The 13,980-nt window shown below is 52.8% G+C and overlaps 1 protein-coding gene across 2 annotated transcripts in view; it reads right to left on the reverse strand.

The window, feature by feature from the left end:
• LMO1 (LIM domain only 1 (rhombotin 1)) overlaps positions 1-13,980 on the reverse strand; it is a 48,012-nt gene that overhangs the window by 6,548 nt on the left and 27,484 nt on the right. The window contains exon 2 of one of the 2 annotated variants that reach the window (XM_014545831.1): positions 5,312-5,317. The exons of the other annotated variant lie outside the window; for it this stretch is intronic. The gene's annotated coding sequence lies outside the window, so the exon portion shown is untranslated. The remainder of the gene's footprint in view (positions 1-5,311; positions 5,318-13,980) is intronic. 2 annotated transcript variants of the gene reach the window in all.

Consider the following 13,980-nt stretch of genomic DNA (forward strand, 5'->3'; position numbering starts at 1 on the left):
CTGCTGTGGGCTCTCTCCGCCCGCCCTCCTCCAGTCCCCGCAGGGCTGTTGTTGCTGGGAAGTTCGCTGCCTGATTTCCTTAGTGCAGCTCGAAAGGTTAATTGGTCTGAGAGAGTGATGGGGCTCAGGACGACTCTGTCCCCGGCCTGCCTGCGTCTCTTCTGAGAGGGTTCAGCCCGGTCACAGCTCCGAGGAGCCCTGGAGGCCAGCTGGGGACCAGGCACCCCTGAGAACTAAGGCGGGCGGGAAGGGCTTCTTTCAAGACCTGGCCTACATACAGGGAGGAACCAGGTGTGGCCAAGTGGGGGAGGGGTTAAGATGTGGGAAGGTTTGGGGGGTCTCTGGTGGGATGATTTCTCTCCAGGGCTTGTAGAGGGAGCACCCAGCCAGCATAGCCACCAACTTGGAAAATCTCAGGCCAGGCCTCTAGGATAGACGCTGAGGCTGATTTGCCCTTGCTTCCCTGACCCCTCCCCAGTAGCCAGAGCTCTTCAGCTGTGCTCCCACTGGCGAGGGGTAGGAGGGGGTGAGGCCTGGTATATCCATCCACCTCAGGGGATGCACCTGGCTCACTAAGTTATACCCCAAAATGATAGGGGATCTCAGCACTAGGAGCATCTGCCCTCTCCATCTCCCTCTGGCTTGGATCCTGGGCGGAATGCCTGGCCACTGAGCCACAGGGCTATAAACTGTAGCACTAGCCGGCAATTCCATCACCAGAGCAGGCTGGTACCTAGCGGACCCAGGGAGGCCAGGAGAAACAAGCTTGCCCAGGTCCCCCACCTCCTACCTGTGCCCAGGCTGGGCCTGGCATGCGGCAGTTTCTTGGTAAGGCTTGGGCACCCTGCTCTAGGGTGCTGAACTCTGCTTCCTGGGCCTGAAGTCTTAAGAAGCCACGTGGTTTCTGCCAGAAGTGCACTGAGACAGAACACCAGGGCCAGCCTGGTGGTGGAGGTCTCAGAACATCTGGGGGCCTTGAACTTTCTCTGCCTGGAAAGGCTGAGGTCCTGGGAGAAGTCTGACTGGTCCCTCCCTTCTTTATGGAGCGCCCACGCTGTGCTTTCTCTCCCTGGGTTAGTCCGCAAGACTTGAAAAAACTCCTGGAAAGGTAAGGAGGCTCTGAGGAGTTACCAATGGGTCCCTGCTCCCTAGAGGGTCCAGGCTCTCCCTGGGCACCCTGCCTCCCCAGCCCCCACCCAGCCTGTCAGCCGGCCCTGCAGACACCTCTCCCCCCTCCCTCCCCTGCCTGGCTCTGGGAGCTGAGCCTCGGGCCATGCACTTTCCATTAAGGAGATAGCATCCCTTTGCTGAAGTCCATTTGGGATCCATTTTAGTGTTATCTAAAAATCAAATCTACATGGTAATCCTTTTAATGTACTCCTGACTTTAGAAAAAAACAGGTTTGCGCTCCTTCAGGAAAGGTTTTAAAGCATTACCCAGTAATTACTACTCACCCATGAAAACACTGATCTTTTACAATGGGTGATGTGTGCGCCTGCCGCACACGCCCACACACGCTCAGACACATGCAGGGGACCTGGCCAAACAAACCAGTTCACTCAGCCCCCGTGCTCCCCTCAGATCTCAGGGTGTGGAGGGGACATCTGCGGGGAGATTGGCCAAACCCCTACCCTGTCTCCACCCTGGGCGGGCTGACAGGGGAAGGAGGCAGCCTCCCAGTCTGACTCATCCAGCTGCCAGACACTTACCCTCAGCTCTTTAATCTGGGAAAAAGCCAGACAGTCCAGGTGATCGGAGGGACTGCCAGAGGTCATTCAGCTCTTCCTCCCCACTTCCCTCCAACCAGAGAGCAGCCCTCCTCTTCGCATGGACTCCCCAGGTGGTCTGCCAGCCAGGCCCAAGTCTGCAGCCATCCTGCCCACCAATCCCAGGCCAGCTGCCTTTCAGATCCGGCAAGTGGACTTCTCCAAACTGCCAAGCCCGTTGGCTCCTGATCCCACCAATGCCTCCAACTTGGAGAGGAGGCAGATCCTGGCTGTGGAGCACTCCTGCCCCCTCCTAGTGAGCTCCTCCAAGGCCCGTCCTCCTACCCAGAATGCCCACCCCACCCAGCCCCAGGTCACCCCGGGCCTGCCGTGTGGCTCCCCTGCCTGCAGCCATTGTGGCCACCACTGGCAGCTCCACCTGGCATGTGCGGCCCCTTCCACAGCCCAGCATGTCCTGCGGGGCACTGTTGATCTGCTCCCCGCAGAACCCTGGAATAGCACCCCCTCCATCCTGCAAGTGGATCTTGTTTGCTTCTGTCTGGGGCCCTCACACTGCCACTGCTCCAGGAAGAAAGGCCTTACCTGCCCACCCCACTCTGCCCCAAAGGGAAGAGGCAACAGATGGGTTGAGGCAAAGAGCACAAGCCTTGAACTCGGAGCCCACTTTCCAGTCTGGGACGTGTCCTAAGCAGCTGGAGGGCCTGGAGCAAATCCCGTCACCTTCCTGACTTGCATCTGTGACACGGGGGCAATGGTCTCTTCCCACACAGACTGTGGCGAGGGTAGAATGAGGTTGCGCACGGGAAGCCACAGCACAGAGCCCGGCGTTCAGAGGGGACGAATAGGAACCAACATGCACTCCAGGCCGACCGCCTTCCCCGCTCTGCCACTCGGTTTCTTTTCTCTATAACTTTTTGTCTTGATATAATCGCAAGCTTTCAGAAAAGTTGCAAGAATAGAAAGAACTCCTGTATATCCTTCACCCAGATCCCCCAAATAATCTTACCATATTTACTATCTATCTATCTACCTACCTATCTACCTATCTATAATATTTTTCCTGACTCATTTGAGTTGTTTTAGAGATGAAGCCCCTATACCCTTTAATACTTTGGTGTTATGTCCTAAAAGCAAGGGCATTCTCCCCCACGAGCATAGTACGATTATCAAAACCAGGACATTATCACTGACATAGTACTGCTATCTAATCTATAGATCTCATTCCGATTTCACCAATGATTCCAAATGTCTTGTATGGCAATAAAATTCTGAATCATGCATTGCCTTCAGTTGTCAAGTTTAGTCTACTTAAATCTGGAAGAATTCCTAAGCCTTTGTGCTTCCAGACACGGACATTTTTGGAATACAGACTAGGTTTTTATGGAATATCTTTCAATGTGGGTTTATCTGACATCTTTGACTGTGTGACTTTCACTCCTCTGTGCCTCAGTTTTCTTTGTTATAAAATGAGCGTGAAGATAGTACTCACCTCACAGCATTACCACGAGGAATAAAGGAGTTAATATGTGTTCAGGACTAACTGGACCTGAGAGTCGGAAGTTAGCTCTGCTGAGGGTCACCCCACCCCATTCGGTCCATGGGAAAGGATGACGTCAGTCACAGCTCCATCTCAGATCCCCCAAATAGTGATGGGCACTTATTTTGAGGAGACTAAACTGGTATGAATGTGCCACTGTGGTAAGAGTCACACGGGTACTGACTAGAGTCCAGCATGACCCAGAGGACGCCCAGTGGTCACTGCCAACGTGTGCAGAAGGAAGTCAGACCCTCTGTTAGGCTGTCCCATGTCCAGCGAGTGGGAAGGGTTTGCTGTGGCAGCTCAGAGGGTGGCAGTTCGGGGCAGGTCCCTCTGGCTGCTCTGGAGCAAGCCCTGGGGGCACAGGCACGTGTGGCCTTGGTATTTCTCATAATCTCCCCTTGTACCTCAGTCCCAGTGCCAACCTGTGCCCACACAGCACCACACAGCTGCCCAGTCCCGTTCTGGGGCTTCCCTTTCTCACCATGGGCGCCCTCCCCTCCTCTGGGGCAGGCAGGAAGCCTGGGCGGGGCTTTCCCGGGGCTAAGAGAGGTCTGTGGGGAGACAACGCCAATGGAACAGTTAGTGCTCAACTTCTGGGCACTTGGCTCACAACTGCCTTATGAGGTAGGTACCATCATTCTTCTCATTTAACAGCAGGGAAATGGGGGCACGAGAAAGGCTATGACGTGTCATGGGCGACACAGTTAGTCGGGGACAGAGCGGGGATTTGAACCCGGGCAGTCTGTTTTTGGGGCCCCAGCACTGGACTCACCTGCTCTGCTGCCAGCCTGTGTGTGGCTAACCCAGGGGTGGGCAAACTTTTTGACTCAAGGGCCACAATGGGTTCTTAAACTGGACCGGAGGGCCGGAACAAAAGCATGGATGGAGTGTTTGTGTGAACTAATATAAATTCAAAGTAAACATCATTACATAAAAGGGTACGGTCTTTTTTTTTTTTTAGTTTTATTCATTTCAAACGGGCTGGATCCGGCCCGCGGGCCGTAGTTTGCCCACGGCTGGGCTAACCTCTGAGGGGCTACGGACCCAGGTGGGAGGCACTGCAGAGATTAGGAAACCTGGGTGGTACACAGGTGCAGGACACACATGCAAATATACACAGCCACACACAAATACAGGTACATGGAATGACACACACATACATTAGGTCCACAAGAGGCGGGACTGTGTCTATGTATTCTCCCCACAACAATTTTATTCTAGTGCCCAGCACAGTGTGAAGTATAGTAGCTGCTCAGTAAGTTGCATGAAAATACATAGGCATGCATCCAAGCACGCACATGCCTGGATGTGCGTGTGTAAACATATGCACACATACGCACAAGCAGTCACCTGGGCTTTTATTGCCTTTTGAAAAACTGCATTTCCAAAGAGTGGGACGTCGCTCAAAATCAAGCTCTGATTTGAACAAAAGGCTTAGTGATCTGTTCTCAAAACCACTTTCCCGGGGAAAGGAAGAGTGCGAGCCCCCAGGTTCCACCCACATGGACTTATGTGGAGTGGTGGAAGCTATCCAGGAAGTCCCACCATCATCACACCCACTTCAGCTGCTCTGTGTGTGTGTGTGTGTGTGTGTGTGTGTGTGGTGGTGGTGGTGAGGCGTCTATGGCCTTCAGGAATCTGGGTCCCTACCACCTGCAAGGTGCTGTACCCACCTGGGCCCACACCTGGGCCTGGAACTGCAGTGTAGAATCAGAAACGGAGCCAACCTCAGCCCCTCCTTGGCATCAATGCCGTTTAATAAGGAAATTTGAAAGTGTAATCTAATTCTGCAGAATCTCTTTAAATCTCGTTTTCTCAGAAGTCACTTCATTTCGCACGGACACATCCAGCCTTGTGAGAAGGCCTCCATTTCACACCAGTTTTATCTCCACAATTTCTCGTCTCACTGCACTCCTATCCCAGGGCCTTGCCACGCGGCAGGCGAGGCCTGAACTAATAGCATTTCCTACTCATTTGGAATCAAAAGCCAATGAGAACAACTGTTGAAATGCACGGCGACAGCCGCCTAGGGCACGCTCATCACCGCCCTCTGCGCCCCCATTCGCAGGCAGCGTGCTTCCTGGGTTAGTGAGGGAGAGAAGCAGGGTCCTGTGGCCTCCAACTCCCGCTGGGGCCAGTGAGGGAGGCTGAGGCTTGGCTCACGGGGTGCGGTCAGCTCAGCGGAGGAACTGGCCCCTCTCATGCTGGGACTGCCCCTAAAGGGGGTGTTAGAGTCGTAGAGGCTAAGACTGGGGGCCCTGCAGACAGATGGCCTCAGCTTGAATTCCACCACTTCCTAGTTCTGCCTCAGTTTACTCACCTGCTAAACAAGGACAGCCTACTCTGAAGGATTACTTTGAGTATTAAATTAGATTAATAGACATGACGTACGTAGAACAGTGCTTAGCTTTACAAAATCAGCTAAGAAAATGTATGTGTATCTCATGACCCAACAATTCTATTCCTGGCCATATGCCCAACAGAAAGGAGACCTTATGTCCACCAAAGGAGATATATACAAGGATGTTCACAGCCATTTACTTCATAATAACTCCCAACTGAAGACAACACAAATGCCCACCGACAGTAAAATGGATAATGAATTATGGTATATTCATACAATAAAAGGGTCCACAGCAGTGAAAAGGGACAGATCACTGATACACACGGCAATATGGATGAATCATAATGCTGAATGAAAGAAGTCAGACACAACAAGGCACATACCATATAATTCTATTTATATGTAATTCCCCAACAGGCAAAACGATCTGTGATAGACGTCAGAATAACGGGTGTGCTATCGCCTGGCAGGGGGTGCGGGGAAGCCCTCGGAGGTGCTGGGAATGCCCTCTGTCTTGGTCTGGGTGGTGTTAAAATGATGTATACATATGTAAACATTCGCTGGAATGAACATTTGAGACTCTTGCAATTTACTGCGTATATTTCACATCTCAATTTTTTTTAAAAAAGAACTACTAGTAAGATGGAGCCCCCTCAGTCAGGACTTTGTATGTCTCTTCAGGAAACCCACCTTTCACCAGCACTTACTGCATCTGTCCTCTCACTGAATCCTCATTTTAACTCCCAGGTACTCAATGATCATCCCCATCCGACAGGTGAGGAAACAGAGGCCCAGGGAGGTCCAGGCCCTTCCCCAGGCCACATAGCTGGAAGGGTACAGGGCAGGGGTTGGAGCCCCAGCGCCCCAGATTCCAGAGCTCAGGTTCTCACCCAGCACACGCCCACGGCCTCCCTGGAGCAGCATCTGGGTGCTCCTGTACAGCTGCAGGCCGGATGATGCTGGGCTGGGGTGAGGGCATGTGTAGAGCAGGGCCTGGGCTGAGACCAGGGGGAACTATGGCCCATGCTCTGGTGGGTCACAGGTTGTTTCTGCTCATCTGCTGGTCCTTTAGAAGTATGGTTGCTGTCGGATCTTAAAAGGGCATCTGGGCAAGGTCAAAGGGAGACATGGACCAGAAACTAAGGACATAGAAGGGACAGGGGCTGGGCAGGGAGCAGGAGGGCTGTGTAGAGGCAGACCCAAGATATTTGCTTTGTAGCCTTGACAGTGACGAAGAAGCCTTGAGATGGCACATGGCCTCAAGGGGGAGGGTCGAGCTGTGAGGGAAAAGCTGGGGGCTCCAGACCCAGAGCCACAATAGTGGGGGGAACCCTCAACCAACAGCCAGGGGCTTGTGTGTCAATGAGGAAATGGGAAGGAAGAGGTCCTGGAGAGGGGCTGGCTCAGGTAAGACATTTAAAAGCAGTCCAGCCCCGCAGCTGTGGCTCAGTGGTTGAGAGTCAATCTATGAACCAGACAATCACAGTTCAACTCCCGGTCAGGGCACATGCCTGGGTTGCAAGCTCAATCCCTGGTGTGGGGTGTACAGGAGGCAGCCGATCAATGATTCTCTCTCATCATTGATGTTTCTATCTCTCCCTCTCCCTTCCTCTCTGAAATCAGTAAAAATCCTGTATAATAAAAGGCTAATATGCAAATAGACCAAACGGCGGAATGACCAGTCGCTATAATGCACACTGACCACCAGGGGGCAGACGCTCAACTCAGGAGCTGCCCCCTGGTGGTCAGTGCACTCCCACAGGGGGAGTGCCGCTCAGCCAGAAGCCGGTCTCATGGCTGGTGAGCGCAGCAGCGGTGGCAGGAGCCTCTCCTGCCTCCGTGGCACCCGAGTGCATGAAATTCGTGCAACGGGCATCTAGTAAATAAATAAAGGCTGTCCGGCAATGCTTGCCTTCTCTAAAGCACCCAGTCCCTCCTGGTCTCCACAGTCCACCACAGTAGGGAAGAGTATAGATGTCTCCAAACATCTGCAGCCACTGTAGTCCCATTCAATCACATGATAATACCCTGTATTAAATACCTACTGTGTGCCAGGTGCTTTATTCTCATTAACTCTCATCCTCATCACTGAGGTCAGGGAAATCATAGAACCTGCCGGAGGGCACAGCTGTGAGGGGCCAAGCGGGCCTTCAGACCCAGGCGACTGGCCCCAGCCCCTCCCTGCTCTCTATCAGGGCCAGAGGCAACACGGCATCATCTTTTTCCTGAGCCACGGCGACAGTGAACTTCTGCTTGGACCCAATCTTGACCTTGGGAAGAGAAGAAGGCTCTAGAGGCCCCTTGCTGGGATCCACCGGTCAGGGTGGGCTTCCGGTCCCCAAGGCCCCATGGAGGAGCATTCCTATGCAGGAGCACGAAGCAGCAGGCATTTCTGCAGCGTGTGCTGGTGGAGGCAAACCTTCCTAGGAATGGAGTGTCCTAGAGCCTCAACCCGCAGTGACCTTCCAGTGTGTGTAGACAATGGGGCGGAGGGGCTTCCACACACCTCATTGTGGAGGGAAGCTGGGCCCCACACAGCCCTGTGTTAGGAAACAGCTTGAGGGGACCCAGTGGGGAACTTGCAGGGGCCTGGAGGGTTCACTGAGAGACACCGGAGCAGGTCCGATTGGAACCGGCACGTGAACCACACACAGTTTCCTGGGCTCTTTGGTGAGGGGAATTTAGAGACGTCAGAATGTGCTCTTTGTTTGTCGCTTGGAATGATGCTTAAGTTAACTGCGTAGTTAACTGCAGGGGGGGAGTGTAGGCATTTTCTTCCAACTCTCTGGTGGTCTCTGTAAAGTCCCAGATGTATCTTGAAAGCAATAGGACTCTAGATCGCCTCCTCCAAACCTGGGCTCTGCACTCTTACCCAAGCTTCCCCTCACCATACAAACACCATCACCCACCCAGATGTTCCGGCCAGAAACTCAGTCATCTTCAGACCTCTCGTTATCCTCGTCCCCATTCCTCTGCTGACTCCTTCTCCCCATCCCACCTGCTTCTTTTCATTTCCAGCACTGCCACCATCTTTCGCCACATTATCAGCATAACTCCCCACCAGCCTCTCGTGTCTAGGATCTACAATCCGTTCTTCACACAGCAGCTGGAGAAATCTTTCCAAAGTAGGTCATGTTACTGGTCAGCTTAAAACCCTTCCATAACTTCCAGTGGCCTAAGAGTTCACACTCTTGATCAAGCCCATGATATCCTCATGTGGGTCTGCCGCTGCCTCCCTCTCTCATACAGCACTCCAGTCACATTCTAGATCTCCCTACTGCCACAGGGCCTTTGCACATGCTGTTTCCCCCTTTATAGAACACCTTCCTGCCTCTTCACATGGCTGGCTCCTTCTCATCTTTGGCTTTCGGCTTCACTGCCATCTCCTCAGAAAGGCCTTCCTTGACCTCCTTATTTCCTTATTTAAATGACCCCCTTGTCATTTCCTTTTGAGTTTTTATCACAATTTGTAATTGTTTTACTTTTCTGTGATTTTACTTGGGAAAAAAAAATGGTCTCTCTCATAAGATTGTAAGCCCCATGAAGGCCTGTTTCGGGCCCTGCCTGGCTTGTTCACCATTGTGTCCCCAGTGTTGAGCCCCACAGCTCCCTTTTTAACCATCAGTTCAGTTAATGAATGAAGATACTCAGATATGACTGGCAAGAGTCTGCTGGCCAGGTTGGCTGATGCAGATAGGCAGGCTCCCCTGAGACAGGAGCCTGAATCAGGCTTGCTGCTGACCTGAGCCCCCAGCCCCAAAGCACCTGTAGCTTTAAGGCCTAACAAACAAAGCAATGCCTAGGTCCTGCCTGCCACAATCTGGATTTTTGAGAGGCCCATCGCAGCGCAGTGCAGGACTCCCGCTGAGAAACGACGGCTCTTGTACAAATACAAGCTTTCTATCCCTTCGATAAAGGAACAGCAATCCTGCCCTTCAGGCCCTGCAGACCCTTGCATGTAACTACTCCATCCCAACCCTCAGGGACTGGGGGTGGAGCCAGAGCACAGGCATCTGTGTAACCACAGCAGCTGTCTTTCCCTTTGCATTTGTGGCCTGGGCACCTCCTCCTCCCGACACAGGCCTAACCTCCCCAGTCACCCACCTGAGGGTCCTCTTGGCTGACAGATATGACCACTCTTCCGGTCTAGTCTAAGCGCTGGGGGCCCAGTGGGAGGAAAAAGCCCCTGAAATTTGCTGCAGAAAATCCCAGGCCCAAGCTTTTCTCTCTCTGTAGCCTCCACCAAACCCTATCCCATCCCGGGCTGCTGGAGCTAGCCCCCAGGGCCCTTGACAGGATGCTGCTTGGAGCTGCACAGCTGTGGGGACCAGCAGGGAAGTGTCTGGAAGGTACATTCCCCAGACAGCAACCCAGCTGCTCCCTGGGCACCCGCAAAGCCCGAGTCACCCGTCTAATGAAACAGGGCTCCCGAGGGGCCTGCAATCTCCGCAGAGAAGGAGGAGGGCACGGACTCCCAGACGAGTCTCAATTTCACAGCATCAGGGACGTGAGCACCAAGGCACTGAACCAGAAAACGAGAGTCTGGCAGGAGCGGCAGACACACCGTGAGCGCCAGGGGATCGGAGATTAGGGCCCTTCAAAATCAATTTTGAATTCAAACTTTTAAATGTGTTCTCCAGACGCAAAGAAGGGACCCTCCAGGCAGGCTGGGCCCGGCCAGCTGCTGAGTCCTGCTTCCTCCTGGAAGCAGCCAGGCCCACCTGCCAGCCACTGGGCTGGATGACGAGGGAGGCAAGCTGGCGAGGAGGGAGACTCCAGACCCCGCCCCCGGGAGCTGCAGGGACAGGAACCCCTGGGGCTCACCTCACAAGCACTACCTCTGGGGTGCCTGCCTGAGATGCTGTCCTGGGGCTTCCTGGTGAGGCTTTGGGGGCTCCTCCGCCCTCCTTTACGCACCTGGATGAGAGGAGCTAAGTGCAAGGCCCCTGCGGGCCAGATTCCCTTAACCCCCACCCCCAGCCTGGCTGAGGAGGCTCATGGGGCACCAGTGGCTGAAACCATTGGGAATGCGAGCCTTGGGCTCAGACAGGCAGAGATTTGTAGCCTACACCAGTCCTGGGCTCCCAGGGAGGAGATTCTGGTTCAGAAGTGCATTTCCCCTCTGGAAGCGTGGTGGGAAGAAGCCTGTCGTGAGTGTCGTAGAATGCAGGCCCTGTGGAGGGCGAGTGAAGCCCCCAGAGCAAAGGGACAGACAGTGGCATCTGCGTGCGAGTCAGCGAAGCAGCGGGGCTGCTGGGAAAGCTGGCGGGGCCCCAGGCTGCATTATCGGAGGCGAGGCGTCTGCGGGCCAGGGAGCTGACAAGCATGCCGCCTGTTACTGGTCAGACCACGTGTGGAGCACTGCGCCCTGTTCAGGGCCCTACCCTGGGAGGTAGACAGGGACACACAGGGCAGCAGGCCCCACAGGCCAGGGAGCTGACAAGCATGCTGCCTGTTACTGGTCAGACCATGTGTGGAGCACTGCGCCCTGTTCAGGGAGGTAGACAGGGACACACAGGGCAGCAGGCCCCACGAGGACACTGAGGTTAACAGACCGCTCCAGCCACACCTTGGAGGAGGCCCCAGGGCCCGCAGAGGATGCTCCTGGCAGCCCACCTATGGCTCCCTGCTCCTGCCAGGTCCCTACTCAGCCATATTTGTTCCTCCAAGCCTATGATCAGCCCAGCACTGAGGCCTTCCTCATTGCTGGGTGAGGAAGCCGGTCCATGACAAGCCTGTCTGACCCCAATGACCTCATAGCCTCTACTCGCCAGTCTTCCAAACTCAAGACTAGCCATCAACTTTAAGCCACACTCCTGAGACAGAGACACGAGTGACTGGGAACCACTCTTCTGCTGAGAGGCAACAGAAGGGGTAGCCGAGGCCATGGGTCCGCAGAGACCTCACAGGGAGCCCCTGCTGGGGTGAGGTGCGCCGGGAGGGGGCTGGAGTCAGCAGACCACTTAAGGGAGAGCAGGCAGGGATGCCCTAACCCCTCCTGCCCTGGCTTGGGAGTGGGCTGCAGGCTCTGTAAGGAAATTACAACACAGGCCTGGGTAATGCTCCTTTTAGTTACAGCATAAACTGCAGCAATAAAGCGTACCTGGGGAATGTTTAGAGAAAGCACTAATGATTTCTTCCCCAGTGGTTAATAAATTCACTTCCAGATCAATTTGTTCGCGATAGAGCCTGGCGAGCGGAACCCGCGAGGCGGGCACAGCCGAGTGTGTCTTTTTCAGTATAAATGATTTATTACGATGATTAGCGGCACATAAACAATTTAAAATACAACGCTAATTAGTTTGGGGAAAAAGGAGGGGAAAAGCCACACTGCCTCTCTCCCCATTATGTTCTACTTCCCTAAGTGTGTACTTTTTAATTAAATCCAAATGTCACAATAAATTTAAAGTGTTTTATTACCACTCAGGCTAACGAAGGCAGTCATGCAAGCCCCCTTCTCAGGCATCCGCGAGCTCGGCTGGGGGTGAGGATGGGGGTACCAGCAGGGTCTGTCCACAAACTCTCCTGGAGGTGGGAGGTTTTTGTGAGATCTCTGGAAACCCCTCCTGGTTTCTGGCAGCCCCAAGCTGGAGACTTCTGGGACTCCCCTCTTTCTCTCCCCTTCCTGGCAGCCCGAGTGACGACGCCTTAATGCCGGCTCTGACCAGCCCAGACGCCAGGCACGTCTTCTCGGTGGTCCCCCAGGCCTCTGCACCCTCCTCGAGCCCTCCTCAGGGGTTCTATCATCATATAACTAATACCTCTGCCTGCCCAGCATCAGGCTTGGCATTTCCTATGCATCTTACCCTGTCCTCGTTCCAGTGCTATGAGTAGTAATTATTGTTTCAATTTTGGGGATGGGGAAATTGAGGCTCAGAGAGGTGGGAACATTTATCTAAAGTCACACAGCTATAAAGTGGGCTTTTGCAACATCCCTATTCCTATCCCACTCATCTGCATCAGAACCCACATCTAACCATGCCCCGGTTTCCCAGCCCCCAGAATGCAGAATAGAAAACAGAGCACAGAGCCTTGTTTTGCCCAGAAACACATTTGAGGCAGAATTTCAGGCCAGGGACCTGGACTCTGATGAATCTGGGTTCAAGTTCAGGCTCTGCCTTTGACCCACAATATAAACTCAGCGAGGTTCGTAGCCTCTCTGAGCTTCAGCTTCCCTGTCAGCAGAGCTGGAGCAATAACACCCAATTCACAGGCGAAAGAACCAAAGCGGCTAAAGCAAGCAGAGTGCTCTGCAATCCGTGACACACTGTGTAAGTAGAAATTACTAACAAAAACCCTTGAGGTGAGCAGGGCTCTGTAAGAGCACATAGTGCCCATGTCACTCGTGAGAAAATAGAAGCCAGCAAGGAAAAGGACTTACCCAAGATCCACTGAACCTTAGGAGCCAGGGGACCAGGTTGCAGGCAACCTCCCTTCCAAAAGCTCAGCCAGCCAAGAATGACTTTTCTCCTAAACACTCTTGCACTGTTTATTTGAAATTAAAAACAAATATCCCTAAATGTAGAGTTACCATATGACCCAGCAATTCCACTCCTGAATACATACCCAAGAAAAATGGAAACAGATGTTCACACTGAAACTTGTAGATGAATGTTCATAGTAGCAGCATTATTCACAATAGCTAAAAATAGAACTCAAAAGGCCCATCAGCTGATGAATGGGTAAATAAAATGTGGCATACACATACAATGGAGTAATATTTGATCATAAAAAGGAAGTACTGATTACATGTTACAACATGAATGAATCTTGAAAACACAAGGTGAGGAAAGAAGTCAGCCACAAAGACCACATCTTGTAGGATTCCATTTATATGAACTATCCAGAAGAGGCAAATCCATAGAGACACAAAGTAAACGAGTGGTCACCAGGGACGAGGGGAAGGGGAAGTGACTGCCAATGGATATGGAATTTCTTTTTAGGGTGATGAAAATGTTCTTGAATTAGATGATGGTAATGGTTGCATGATTCTGTATGTATACTAAAACCACTGCATTGTACATTTAAAAAAGCTAACTTTGTGGCATGCAAATTATATCTCAACAAAGCTGTTATAAAGCAAAACAAACCAAACATTCCTTTGAGAACAGGAGAAATTAGTTCATAAAAAAAATTATTTCTTGGGAATCAGGAGAGAGGCCCTGGGAGGTCCAGCAGCCAGCCCTGGCCACACCATCTCTCGTTGGCTGCTCCACAGGGAGGAAAGAGCTCCAGAGCTCCCCCTTGCCTCCCTCCCCAGTCTCCCACACCCAGGAAACTGACTGTCTCCACTCTTCCAGACTTGCTGGATCCATCACTCTTCTCTGCCCCATTTGCTTCCACCACTGTATTCATGTTTTGTCTTCCCA

Source organism: Myotis brandtii, unplaced genomic scaffold, assembly GCF_000412655.1.
Source record: "Myotis brandtii unplaced genomic scaffold, ASM41265v1 scaffold422, whole genome shotgun sequence".
NCBI lineage: Eukaryota > Metazoa > Chordata > Mammalia > Chiroptera > Vespertilionidae > Myotis > Myotis brandtii.